Below are 12588 nucleotides of genomic sequence, written 5' to 3' on the forward strand. Positions count from 1 at the left end.
GGAATTTACCATTAACTACTCGCCAGAAGGAAGTGTAGTTGCCCTTTCCAAAATTGGGAAGGCGCCGATTGAAAGGGCTGTCAAAACCGTCCCCGACAAGGACACTAAAACACCTAAGACAGCACCCAAAGTACTGGCAATGTTGAGGAGTCAAATCCTAAAAGCGAGGAGGAAATCACCCACCCGCTAGAAGACAGAACAGCAGTGCTCTTCAGACTTGGGAATGTGTCTATTAAAAATACTGCTATTCCTATGCCTGATAAGAACACCGCAGAGCCATCAACAGTACCCATTGCATTAATAGCCACTTCAGGCTACCCGGAGGAGTCAAATCTAAAGAGCGATTAGGTGACCACTAACTCGCTGAAAAACAATTTAATGGATGACCATGATTGAGGTTATCCAAATAAACCTCCATCGGAGCGAGACAGCTACCAACGCTCTGATGGCTAAAATTAACACAGGTAAAATACATATCTAAAGAGCGATTAGGTGACCACTAACACGCTGGAAAACAATTTAATGGATGACCATGATTGAGGTTATCCAAATAAACCTCCATCGGAGCGAGACAGGTAAAATACATATAGCTTTAATCCAGAAATCTTGGACGATTCGCAACAAGGTTTCTGGATTAAATCACGTAAATTTCCAACTTTCCTACGCTGATACAGGGACTCGCCCAAGAACATGTATCTTATGTGACAAGAACTTATGTTTTCTTCTCTCAACTGGATTATCAACAGCGGATGCAACGGTGCTGAAGCATAGTCGTGGCAACATATTCCTGCGTGCTTAAAACTGGCATATACCCCACTTAAACCAGGGAAACATAGCTATGCGACACCTAAGTCCTATCGACCGATAAGTCTTACGTCCTTCCTACTTAAAACCTTGGAACGGATAGTCGATAGCATGGTTAAAAGAGTATATCATACAAAGACCTTAAATATAAGCAGCATGCTTATGTAAAGGGACGATCGGTGGAAACCGCTTTAAACGAGGTCGTCCACTACATAGATGAATCTTTCGATAGTAAACTGTATACACTGGCGGTATGCATTGATCAACTGGATCAACCACATGCTAAGGAACAGATGGATAAGCTGCGAGATCTACGATATAACTATCAGGAAAAAGGTATTTCGCGGTATACCACAGGGTGGCATTTTGTCACCCTTACTCTGGGTTACGACGATTAATAGCCTCCTAAGGACCCTAACCGAGAAAGGACTTAGACCTGTCTGCTGTGCAGACGATGTCGTAATACTTTTAAAAGGAAAGGATCCAAATTATTTGTGTAGAAGAGCTGAGGTGGCTCTGAATACGCTTGGGATGGGCTCAACCGAGAGGCCCGGCGAAGACGGAAATCTGTCTTTTCACAAGAAAGACAAAAATTTCCACATATACTGACATATACTGACCTTGCATTCTGGGCAAGAAGATACCGGTGACAGACAAAGTTAAGTACTTAGGTGTAATACTTGACTGGAAATTAAAATGGAGACACCACATAGAGGATAGAATCACCAAGGAACATCGGTGATAGGCGACATGTAGGAAAACCATAGGCATGAAATGGGGTCTTAGTCCTGCTATGACATATTGGCTTTATAAAAGTGTAATTGGACCAATTCTAGCTTATGCTTTATTAATCTGGTGGACGGCTTTGGACAAAAAGTGTAATATCAAACTACTACAGAGAGTTCAGCGTACATGCTCCTTGAGTATAAGTGGTGTCATGTGTACTACTTCAACCAAGGCTCTTCCACCCATTGAAACATATATAAGATATGAGGCGGCGCTTACAGCCGAACGGCTCTTTACTTTAGGCGAACTGGCCAAAAACGGATATAGGACACGTCATAAATGTATACTGGACACATTGGAAGGTTATACACATTCATCGGACGTGTCTGATCGCATACCAGACAAAGAATATGCCAGAAACTTTATAACGCTAATCCCAGATAGAATGTCTTGGTCAAGCGGAACATTGGAGCAAATACCAGTAGCCAAATATAACACAATTGTTTTGTTTTGCTTATTAAAATTAAGGAGTATTAAATTCATTCAACCGTTAAACTCAAATAATATAATTGCAGAGATATATAAAATACAATGATAATTCTAGATAACATTTTTTTACATTCAATATTTAACAAAAATTCATAATTATGTGAAGTTAAATCTATAGTTTATTTATTGTCCAGTTTTTGGACATGACGCCCGCCTTTCAGTCATGCAAAAGCAGAAGAATTGGTGGACACACACAGAACTTGGGCAAATGATTTAATGGCTTCCGATAGTATTTTTACATTTGGTGTACTTCGAATACGTTGTCTCGGTGCTGCCTGATTTGTTTGATGGTGGAGAGCCGATAGCGTCTTTTGCATGTTATAAGTGATGCACACGAACAGATGTTGTGGCTTCTAGCAAAGCAATTTAGGCAATAGTTTTTTCTTTCTACGATGAGTCTGCGTTCCCTGACGTCCATTGCATGAAACCTTTTGCAGAATTTTAGAGTATGGTATTTCCTACAGACCAGACATTGGTAAATCCTCGATGTGTGGCGGTTTTGAGGTCGATATCTTAAGCTGATGCTGTTGGATTGTATGTCACGGTTTCGGTTCATGTTGGTTTAGTCCCTTTTTCTAGTAGGAAGAAAGTATAAATTATGTATATTATAAATTATAATTAGTTGCAGTTATATCTGAACAAGAGAGAGATATTATGAGATAGTAACAAATTACTAAATAAATTTATGTATGTTTTATAGAAATATAATGTTAGGAAATTGGGCTACAGTAGGTTTTACTTAGCTAATTTCTAAAAGTTATACAAAAGTAATGTGTTATACAATTAATAAATCGAGAAAGCAATCGACTCTACTGTAATAGAAATAAGAGTTTATTCAGAACTTTATTCATTTAATAACGGTAGAAAATATTATTTAACAATCGGACGTGTTATTATGAAGCAATGCTTATATCCGCTGTACGAACATTAGAATCGGAACCGGGATATATTTTGACAATTCTACCTAACCGCCACTCAAAGCAAGTCTGTAATTCGTTCATTACGACTACAAAATCTTCAACTTGGAGATTTCAACATTGGGTCTTTCATTTATACTGTTTGTGAAGGAATTTAGATAATCCTTTTTCCATTCGGGCACGGTGCAAAGGCTTAAGCATCCTAGGATGTGAACTAAGAACTACCCTCCCCATACCTCACAGCGTCTGTCCTCTATGTTAAGAGCGGCTGTGGGGTAATGACCATCTTCGGTAGCCTAGCGATCACGACCTCAAATTGGTAGCGTCTGTTCCCTTAGTTAGGGCGGCTACCAATTCCCCCTTCTTTTTGATGTCGGTCTACGGCGACGGTCACCAAAGGTCCAGCAAGCAGGCCTAGTATAAAGCGGCAATGGTCAGGTGAAACGCAGGTGTCTGAAGGTAAGCGGTTGAAACTATCAACTAGCTTAACATCAGCACCTGAGCTACAAGTAGCCATCATAGACCGTAGTCATCCCGATGGGAAAATTACTACGGACTGATGGCTACTTCTGAATGAGAAGATCTTGCGGGCACTAGTTGACGAACTCGCACACAGTGAGGATGACTCCTTTACTGCGTTCGATGGCGCCAAATGGTCAAAGGGTGTCAAAATCATCGGATGCGGTAATGAGAAAGCCCTATGCTTTCTCAAAAACTGCATCCGAGGAGTTGGCGAACCCTGGCCCTACGCGAAGATTGAAATCGCCCCACTGGCCAAGTACCTTTTCGTACGACGATGAGAGTGTGGGTTCCTCCTCCTATTCTAGAGGACAAATCCATACTAACACTAATCAAGCGTCAGAATAAGGAACTTGGTACTGACGACTGGACGATAGAACGAGGACGCACGAGGGACAATGGAGAAGGTAAGGATCTCTGGATCAAAATTGGTTCAGAATCCCTCCGAATCCTTCGTTCCTCTCAAGGCTTCATAAAGTACGGGCTCAACCAACTTCGGTTGATGTTGCCGCACAGAAACGCAGTTATGAGTCCAAGCGGCCTGAGGGTGGTACAGATTAATCTGCACCACTCCGAAACAGCAACGGACGACTTGCTGCGCTTTATGGAGAAGGAAGTTATCCACGTGGCCTTAATCCAAGAACCCTAGCTTGCAGCCAGTAAAGTTCGAGGCGTCCGGTCACGATACTATGTGCTCCTCTCTCCAATCCCTGAAGGTAAAATAAGGAGCTGTATTTTGGTCAGGAAAGACAATAAAGTTTTCCTTCTATCTAATTACAGTTCTGGTGATTTAATGGTAGTTGCATTAGAGCGACAGGGGCTACCAACTCTAATTATATCATCTGCGTACCTACCTTACGACGAAGACAATCCGCCCTCACGTGCCGTACGCACACTAATAGAATGGTGTTATACAAGGGGCCATCATCTTATCATAGGATGTGATTCTAATGTCCATCATACTCTGTGGGGGAGCTCGGATATAAATGACAGGGGTGAGTGTTTACTTCAATACCTTTTAACTTACTAACCTTAGTGTTTGGACGACTCAGTAGATTATCTATCCAGGACTTTAAGGGAAGCCTACTATGCTTCATGTAGGATGTGGCAGGTACCTAGGAAATTCTGGCAACCATGGTGGTATCCTAAACTAATGCAGCTAAGGAAAGAATGAAGGAAACTATTTAATAAAGCGAAGAGGGATCAGAACCCGTTAAGCTGGGACGACTATCGTCAAAGCTTCAATACTTTCAAGAGGGAAACCAGTAGGGCTAAGAAGGAATCCTGGAAGCGTTTCTATGAGGAGCTGGAGAGTACCAAGGAGGCATCACGTCTACGTAAGGTGCTATCCAAAGATCCCGTTACGCCTGGATTCCTGATGAAACCTAATGGCAACTTTACTGAAAGTAGCACCGAAACTCTGGAACTACTTATGGAGACACACTTTCCGGGTTGCAGAGATGACGAAAATGAAGGCTCCACTTTGGAGCACCTCGCATCTTCTCGAATCCACATAAGTGAATTAGTCTGTTCCATTGTTAGTATGGAGAAAATTTCGTGGGCGGTGTCATCCTTCAAGCCCTATAAATCCCCGGGGCCAGATGGCATATTCCCAGCACTACTCTAAAAATCGATCACCACCATCATGCCATGGCTAATTATGATATTTAGGAGCAGCCTGTAAACAGGATACATTCCTAAAGCATGGAGAGAGGTTACAGTGGTATTTACCCCAAAGCGGGAAAAGTAAACCATCGTACCGCCAAAAACTATAGGTCGATCAGTCTATCATCGTTTATATTGAAAACATTGGAAAGATTGGTCGACATCCATGTCAGGAACATCATCTCTCCTGAAAACTTCTGTAGAGCACAACACGTATACCTGAAAGGAAGGTCGATGGAGACAGCCCACAGTGGAGCAGAATGGAAATTTTTTGGAAATAAATCTGGCGTTTCTAAACAGCTGATCCGATCGGGATAAAATTTGGCGTGAGCGTAGCCAAGGAGTATTCGAGTTTAAGTTTTGAAGATGAACCCCGCAGATGCCCCAGGGACGGAGCTGTGGCGGCTCAAAGTAGGGTACCTACGACATGTAAAATTTTTAAACTTGTGCCATTTTTTGTTTTTCACCCAAGTACAAAGATTTTTATAATTACTGAAAGCGCTCGACGAGATCTTGAAACATGCTTGGACATACTACTTATCTCTTATAATATCCGAGTTATAGGCATTTAAAAATTTAGTGATACAAAATTTACCATACCTTGGTCCGCCTTTTTTTGAATACCGGCCGTAATTTTGGACCAAATGGACTCAATTTTTTCTTGTTAGTTAGACAACAATTTGCAATAATATACAAAAAATTTCAGGTCAATATCATTTACAGATCCAAAAATATACGTTTTTTAATTTAAAAATTCAAAAAATTTTAGATTTTTGCCGTTTTTTTGCCCAAAATGTGTCTTAACTCTTTTATTAATAAAATAAAATTTTCTCTAAGAACATATAACAATTTTATAGTTTTCTAAAAGATATCTTTACGCAGAACGCTTTGGCGTAAAAAGCTTGTCCTATTTTTTGAAAATGTTGCCACTGCATCCTTCCGAATATGACCTATTTTTTATCAAAACTTCAACTTTGGCCGACATGTTCTAAAATCCCAAAGCTGGGATCAGAAAACTGAAAGCAGTTTTGGAAACCACAATATGTTTTCTATTTACTCCAAAAGTATTTTCCCAGCCCTGAAAGAAATGTGGACCCTATGGGCAAAAATGTAGAAAATCCCATTTTTGGGATTTTCAGTCCTATTTTGGGAATTGCGGGATGCCCTTTGACCTTTTTAATTTTTTTTTTTTTTTGCATTTTCTTGTTTGAAATGACAAATGTAACAAGCGTTGAAGATTTCATTGAGTTTTGTTCATAAATAAAGATTTTGTCATATATTACATATTTGTTAAATTTCTAAAACTATGATTTATATCAAAATTTTAATAGGGTCGCGGAAAGCTACAACAATTTAGTCCATATTTATTCCTTAATATCTTTTTTTAGTTAGATTTTAGTATTAAGTATGACAGAACAAACATTTGGTGTTGAATAAAATATTTGGACAATTTTTAAAAATTATTTAGTTAATTATTTTATTAAAGACTATAACATTGTATATACAATAAAAAATATAATTTTATTATGAGCCACGTACAACAACACCTAAATCACCCCACACAAACCACTTTTCCCGCCCACCGAAATATAAAACACAATTTAATACAATATCATCAGTTAGTATAATAGCTTTTTTATTTGAACTGTTTATCTTAAACATAATACAATTAATTCTTACAACCTACTTATATAGTTAATTCCTAACGCTACTTATTTTCTATAAAATAATCTGTCATATCGGTATACATATCCTGAGGGTAATATAAGTCCTTTAAATCTTCCTCGTTTTGAGATGATAGAGTTTCATAACAAATCCATCTTTTTCGCATAGTTGAAAGAACAGGATCAGAAGATAGAAGTAAACTATTAAAAATATCTTCATTCTGTGATTGCCTGGAGCATTTTCTTAAGCTGAAAAGTTGAACATGCTTAAAATCTCGATTCCTCGCTTCCTGGGCTTCTTCTGTTAACTCTCCAAGTGGAAGAATATTCGATTCAATTATTATTTGACCATGACACAATACTTTGTTTACTGTTGGTGTTAGTTCCCTCCATGGATACAGAGATACAAGTAATTTAGAAATTTCAGATGTATATTCCCCAAATCGATTTCCATTAATTTTATGTTTACTATTCAGTGCCATTAAAATAGTGTTAACTCTTCGAAGCAACTCCTTGTCGATTCCAGTTATTTTTGAAGTAATTTCACGAAAAACCTTCTCGCCGTATTACCGTCATTTGTACTACCGCAACTTGGAAGTGGTTTGTCGATGTTTAATCCCATCTGAACTTTAAATTCTTCTTGGATTCTGCTTTTTTCCGCAGCTCTCAGTTCTTTCAATTCTTCATTATTTTTTGTTGATTTAGTAAGATTCTCTGGCACACTTCTATATTTGAGGTCGTATGCTATGTGTAAAAAGTAATCCAAAAATCGTACTCTGGCATGAAGTGGTGAAATTCCGAAAGACAGGACTTCTTCATTAATACTTCTGCTTTGTCTATATTTGAGAATTGCGACTTTTTCTCATTACATATTGAGCATCTCCAGAAGGAAGAAGTTTCTGTTATGGCATTGCTGACCTTTCCGTCAATCATTGTTAAGCTTAGCTGATATGATACGTTAATAGAGAATTCATTTATTTTTATGCAAATGGGCTCCAGTGCATTTATTTCATCTTTTAAATATTCCACTAAATCTTTTGTTGTTTTCTTTGACTCCTTTATATATTCTAATCCAATGGGTCTACAAAAATTTTTTGAACCCGGAGTTGTATTGATCCATATATCTTTAAATGAATTTCCGATGCTTGACGATGATGGATTAAGGGAATATGAACGAATTCGTAATGGCACTAATGATGACATAAATACACTTTTGTAGTCTGCTAATGTCCGACTTCCACAAGCTTGTTTGTATTCTGGAAGTTCTGATAAACCGTCACATCCCCACTTACACATTAAGACAACATCACAGTTATGAATTTTCCTTAGTTGGTCTTCTGAAAAGTCTGACACAATTCTTGATGCTGTGTTTTCGAGCAAAGATGATATATCAATACAAGCTTCCACATCATAAACAGAAATAGGTGATGGTAGGATAGCTTGTTTTTATACTTTCCACAATTCGCTTAAGTCGTTTTGGTGATGCATTAGGAAGAATAGTTGCAATATGTATGGCATCCATAGGTTGGTTTTCCTTTTTCAGCATTTCGTTAAATGTATCAGCAATTTCCTCATTTGAGATTGAAAAAAAGTTTTTGTGTGACCCTCTTTTTTTTGACCTTGAACATAAGCCTTCGTATGACTTGCAAGGCGCTCCTGCTGATGTGTTGTAAGTTGAGATTTCCGTAGTAGTTTCCATCCAACTACAAAATTTTAATCGAAATTTCTTTTGATTTCCATCCACAGACTTACTTTTTACATCAAAAAATTTTCAATTTTTGATATGCCTGTTTTGTCTACTTTTCTACTATATGTAGTTTTTATATAATTTGAAATGTCTTCAATTCTTTCTGGCGCTTTTGAAGATACACTCCATAAAAGGGAACACAACTCTTCGTACTTTAATGTAATCTCCATTGTAGATTTATTAAATATGGTACTTAAAATCTGAGAAGTTTACTTATATACCAATTCTTGTCATTTCCGATACAGGTATTCCAAAGTAAAAAATTACGAACTGTCTACCTATTAACATTTAGGACTATATTACTATAATCTGTAATTCAGTCATTGATATTTCTTATTAGTGAATGAATCGAAATTATTATTACCTGTATATTTTTACCCACATGATCATAAACGAAACAGAACAAAATGATCTGTCGAAAAATTTAGGTAAAAAATAGTTATAAGTTTCTGAAAATTTAAGCATAATAGGACCTTTCAATTATAAGGATAAGCATACAAATAGAAAATAGGTAAATATAAGATTTGAACATGTTCTGTCACATTTAATACTAAAATATGAAAAATATGAAATTAAAGGACACAGGTTTAAATGAATATATTTTTCAATGTAATTGAGATATTGGCTTGAAATTTTCTGTAAAGGGTCGAGAATTTCCATATCTAACTAAAGAAGATATTAAGGGATAAATATGGACTAAATTGTTGTAGCTATCTGCGACCCTATTAAAATTTTGATATAAATCATAGTTTTAGAAATTTAACAAATATGTAATATATGACAAAATCTTTATTTATGAACAAAACTCAATGAAATCTTCAACGCTTATTAAACTTGTCATTTCAAATAAGAAAATGCAAAAAAAAAAATTGAAAAGGTCAAAGGGCATCCCGCAATTCCCAAAAATAGGAATTTTTGCCCATAGGGTCCACATTTCTTTCAGGGCTAGGAAAATACTTTTGGAGTAAATAGAAAACATATTGAGGTTTCTAAAACTGCTTTCAGTTTTCTGATCCCAGCTTTGGGATTTTAGAACATGTCGCCCAAAGTTGAAGTTTTGATAAAAAAAAGGTCATATTCGGAAGGACGCAGTGGCAATATTTCCAAAAAATAGGACAAGTCTTTTACGCCAGAGCGTTCTGCGTAGAGATACCTTTTAGAAAACTATAAAATTGTTATATGTTCTTAAAGAAAATTTTATTTTATTAATAAAAGAGTTAAGACACATTTTGGGCAAAAAAAACGGCAAAAATCTAAAATTTTTTGAATTTTTAAATTAAAAAACGTATATTTTTGGATCTGTAAATGATATTGATCTGAAATTTTTTGTATATTATTGGAAATTTTGTTGTCTAAGTAACAAGAACAAATTGAGTCCATTTGGTCCAAAATTACGCCCGGTATTCAAAAAAAAAGCGGACCAAGGTATGGTAAATTTTGTATCACTAAGTTTTTAAATGCCTATAACTCGGATATTATAAGAGATAAGTAGTATGTCCAAGAATGTTTTTTCAAGATCTCGTCGAGCGCTTTCAGAAAATATAAAGTTTAAAAATTTTACATGTCGTAGGTACCCTACTTTGAGCCGCCACAGCTCTGTCCCTGGGGCATCTGCGGGGTTCATCTTCTTAAACTTAAACTCGAATACTCCTTGGCTACGCTCACGCCAAATTTTATCCCGATCGGATCAGCCGTTTAGAAATGCCAGATTTATTTCCAAAAAATTTCCATTCTGCCCCACTGTGTGATCGTAAATATGATGATGTATCGGAATATGTTAGACGCATTCTTTTCTGTGATTTTATTAAATTCATTCACCTCCGGAATTTATAAATGTACATACATGTTGGTTTTATATGTTGTTTTGGGATCGATATTCTAAGACTTTTTGATAAAACAATTTGTTTTTAAATCAGGGAAATTAATCAATAAACTCGAATGTTATGTAAAGTTATTGCTCATTGAATTGTATATAAATACTATTCAGGAAAAATACCTTTGTAATATAAGTTTTATTGGCCTTAATGAGGCTCTTTTATATTACTGTTTGAATAAATATAAAATAAAAGTTAGTTGAGTTGCTTGCAGGGTACATACCATAGATGGGCAATTTGCAGTACCAGTAAAAATAAGTTTTTACTGTTTACCGAATTAAACAGAGATTAATTTTACTTTTTGAAATTATAAATCATTTCAAAAGATAAGAACTTAGCTATGTATAAATTTATATAAGAGCTCAAATATTATATTATTTTGTAGGGCCTATTAGAATTATTTATTATATTTTATATTAGATTATTAATAGAAATATAGTAAAAGAGATCAATATGATAATAGTTGTATGAGAATTTAAGTTAAATATAATATTTTTTAATAATATAATATAAAATAATATAAATTTCCTTTAGACATTTTACAGACTTTTCTGCACATTTTCTGAAGTATTAAACGATTAACATCAGACTTGTCTGCACATTGGCGAAAGGAAATTTTATCGTTACGGCAATTATGAGACTAATCTGCACATTGGCGAAGGACACTTTTATTTTTATTCCTATATTATTCTTTAGACATAAGAGAGTATAGTCTGCACATTTTTTGAAGTAAAATATAAAATGGCTTTCGAATAATATCCGATAAATCAGCACATAATCTGAAGAGAATTGTTTTTGTAATTTCATCAGACAATTAAGGGAACAATATAAATTTTCCTTTAGATATTTAATAGATTAGTCTGCACATTTTCTGATATTTTTTGCTCATTCATTTTTAATATAACTTTGCGACAACTCTGCACATTATCTGAAGGAAATTTTGTTTTTTTTTTTATAAAAATCATGCACAATCTTGTTTATATTTTGTAATTCATCAACTGTACTTTAAAAGGGAATTTAATTTTTATTTTCTTTTATTTTCTCAGTTGGTCTTTGGGAACTTTGTTAATACAAAACAAGTATGAATTCATAGTCGGACATTGCCGACCATATGATACCCTACACCAGTCAGTATGTTAAAATTTTGAATTTTTTAAATAAAGCATTTAATTTGTTTTATTGTGGAATATTTATACCCTACACCACTATTGTGGGGAGGGTATTATGCGTTTGTGCTGAAGTTTGTAACACCCAAAAATATTGGTCCTAGACCCACCTTAAAGTACACCAATCGCCTCAGAATCAGTTTCTGAGTCGATTTAGCTATGTCCGTCTGTCCGTCCGTCCGTCTGTCTGTCTGTGTGTCCATGTAAAACTTGAGCGCACGCTACAGGTCGCAATTTTCAAGATAATTTGATGAAATTTGTCACATACTCTTCTTTTGGTTCAAGGACTATTGCTATTGAAAATGGTTGAAATCGGTCCATTATTTCTCCTAGCCCCCATACAACCGTACCCCCGAATCGGGCCTTTAGGCTCATAAGTACGTTAAATGTTTTATAATGTCAACGAAAATCAGCAAAAATTAGTTTTTATTATTTATAATTACTTATAAAACGATTTAAATCTACATAAATGACTTTTTAGTAGACGTAAATTCATCTACCAAAATTTATAAGGATAGGCCCATATTTACCCCTTCTCCCCTATGATCCCTCTTGTACAAAATCTCTCTTTTTTGTCAACAATAAGTAAAACAATCGTCCTTGAACCAAAAGAAGAGTATGTGCCAAATTTCATCAAATTATCTTGAAAATTGCGACCTGTAGCGTGCGCACAAGGTTTACATGGACACACAGACAGACAGACAGACGGACGGACATAGCTAAATCGACTCAGAAAGTGATTCTGAGGCGATTGGTGTACTTTAAGGTGGATCTAGGACCAATATTTTTGGGTGTTACAAACTTCAGCACAAACGCATAATACCCTCCCCACAATAGTGGTGTAGGGTATAAAAACTAGTTAAAAACAAGTAGGAAAGTATAGTCGGGCATGGCCGACCATATAACACCATGAGTATATTTTTACAATTTTTACTTTTTAATTTTTTTTATAAAGAA

General features: G+C 35.8%; 1 long non-coding RNA gene across 1 annotated transcript; it reads left to right on the plus strand.

The window, feature by feature from the left end:
* The first annotated feature begins 3803 nt into the window (after positions 1-3803).
* Positions 3804-11232, plus strand: LOC124419848. The gene is made up of 3 exons (XR_006940845.1): positions 3804-4231; positions 4296-4510; positions 11000-11232. It is a non-coding gene; the product is annotated as an uncharacterized LOC124419848 (long non-coding RNA).
* Positions 11233-12588: the final 1356 nt, after the last annotated feature.

The sequence above is a fragment of the Lucilia cuprina genome, chromosome 4 (assembly GCF_022045245.1).
Source record: "Lucilia cuprina isolate Lc7/37 chromosome 4, ASM2204524v1, whole genome shotgun sequence".
In the NCBI taxonomy this organism is placed as follows: domain Eukaryota; kingdom Metazoa; phylum Arthropoda; class Insecta; order Diptera; family Calliphoridae; genus Lucilia; species Lucilia cuprina.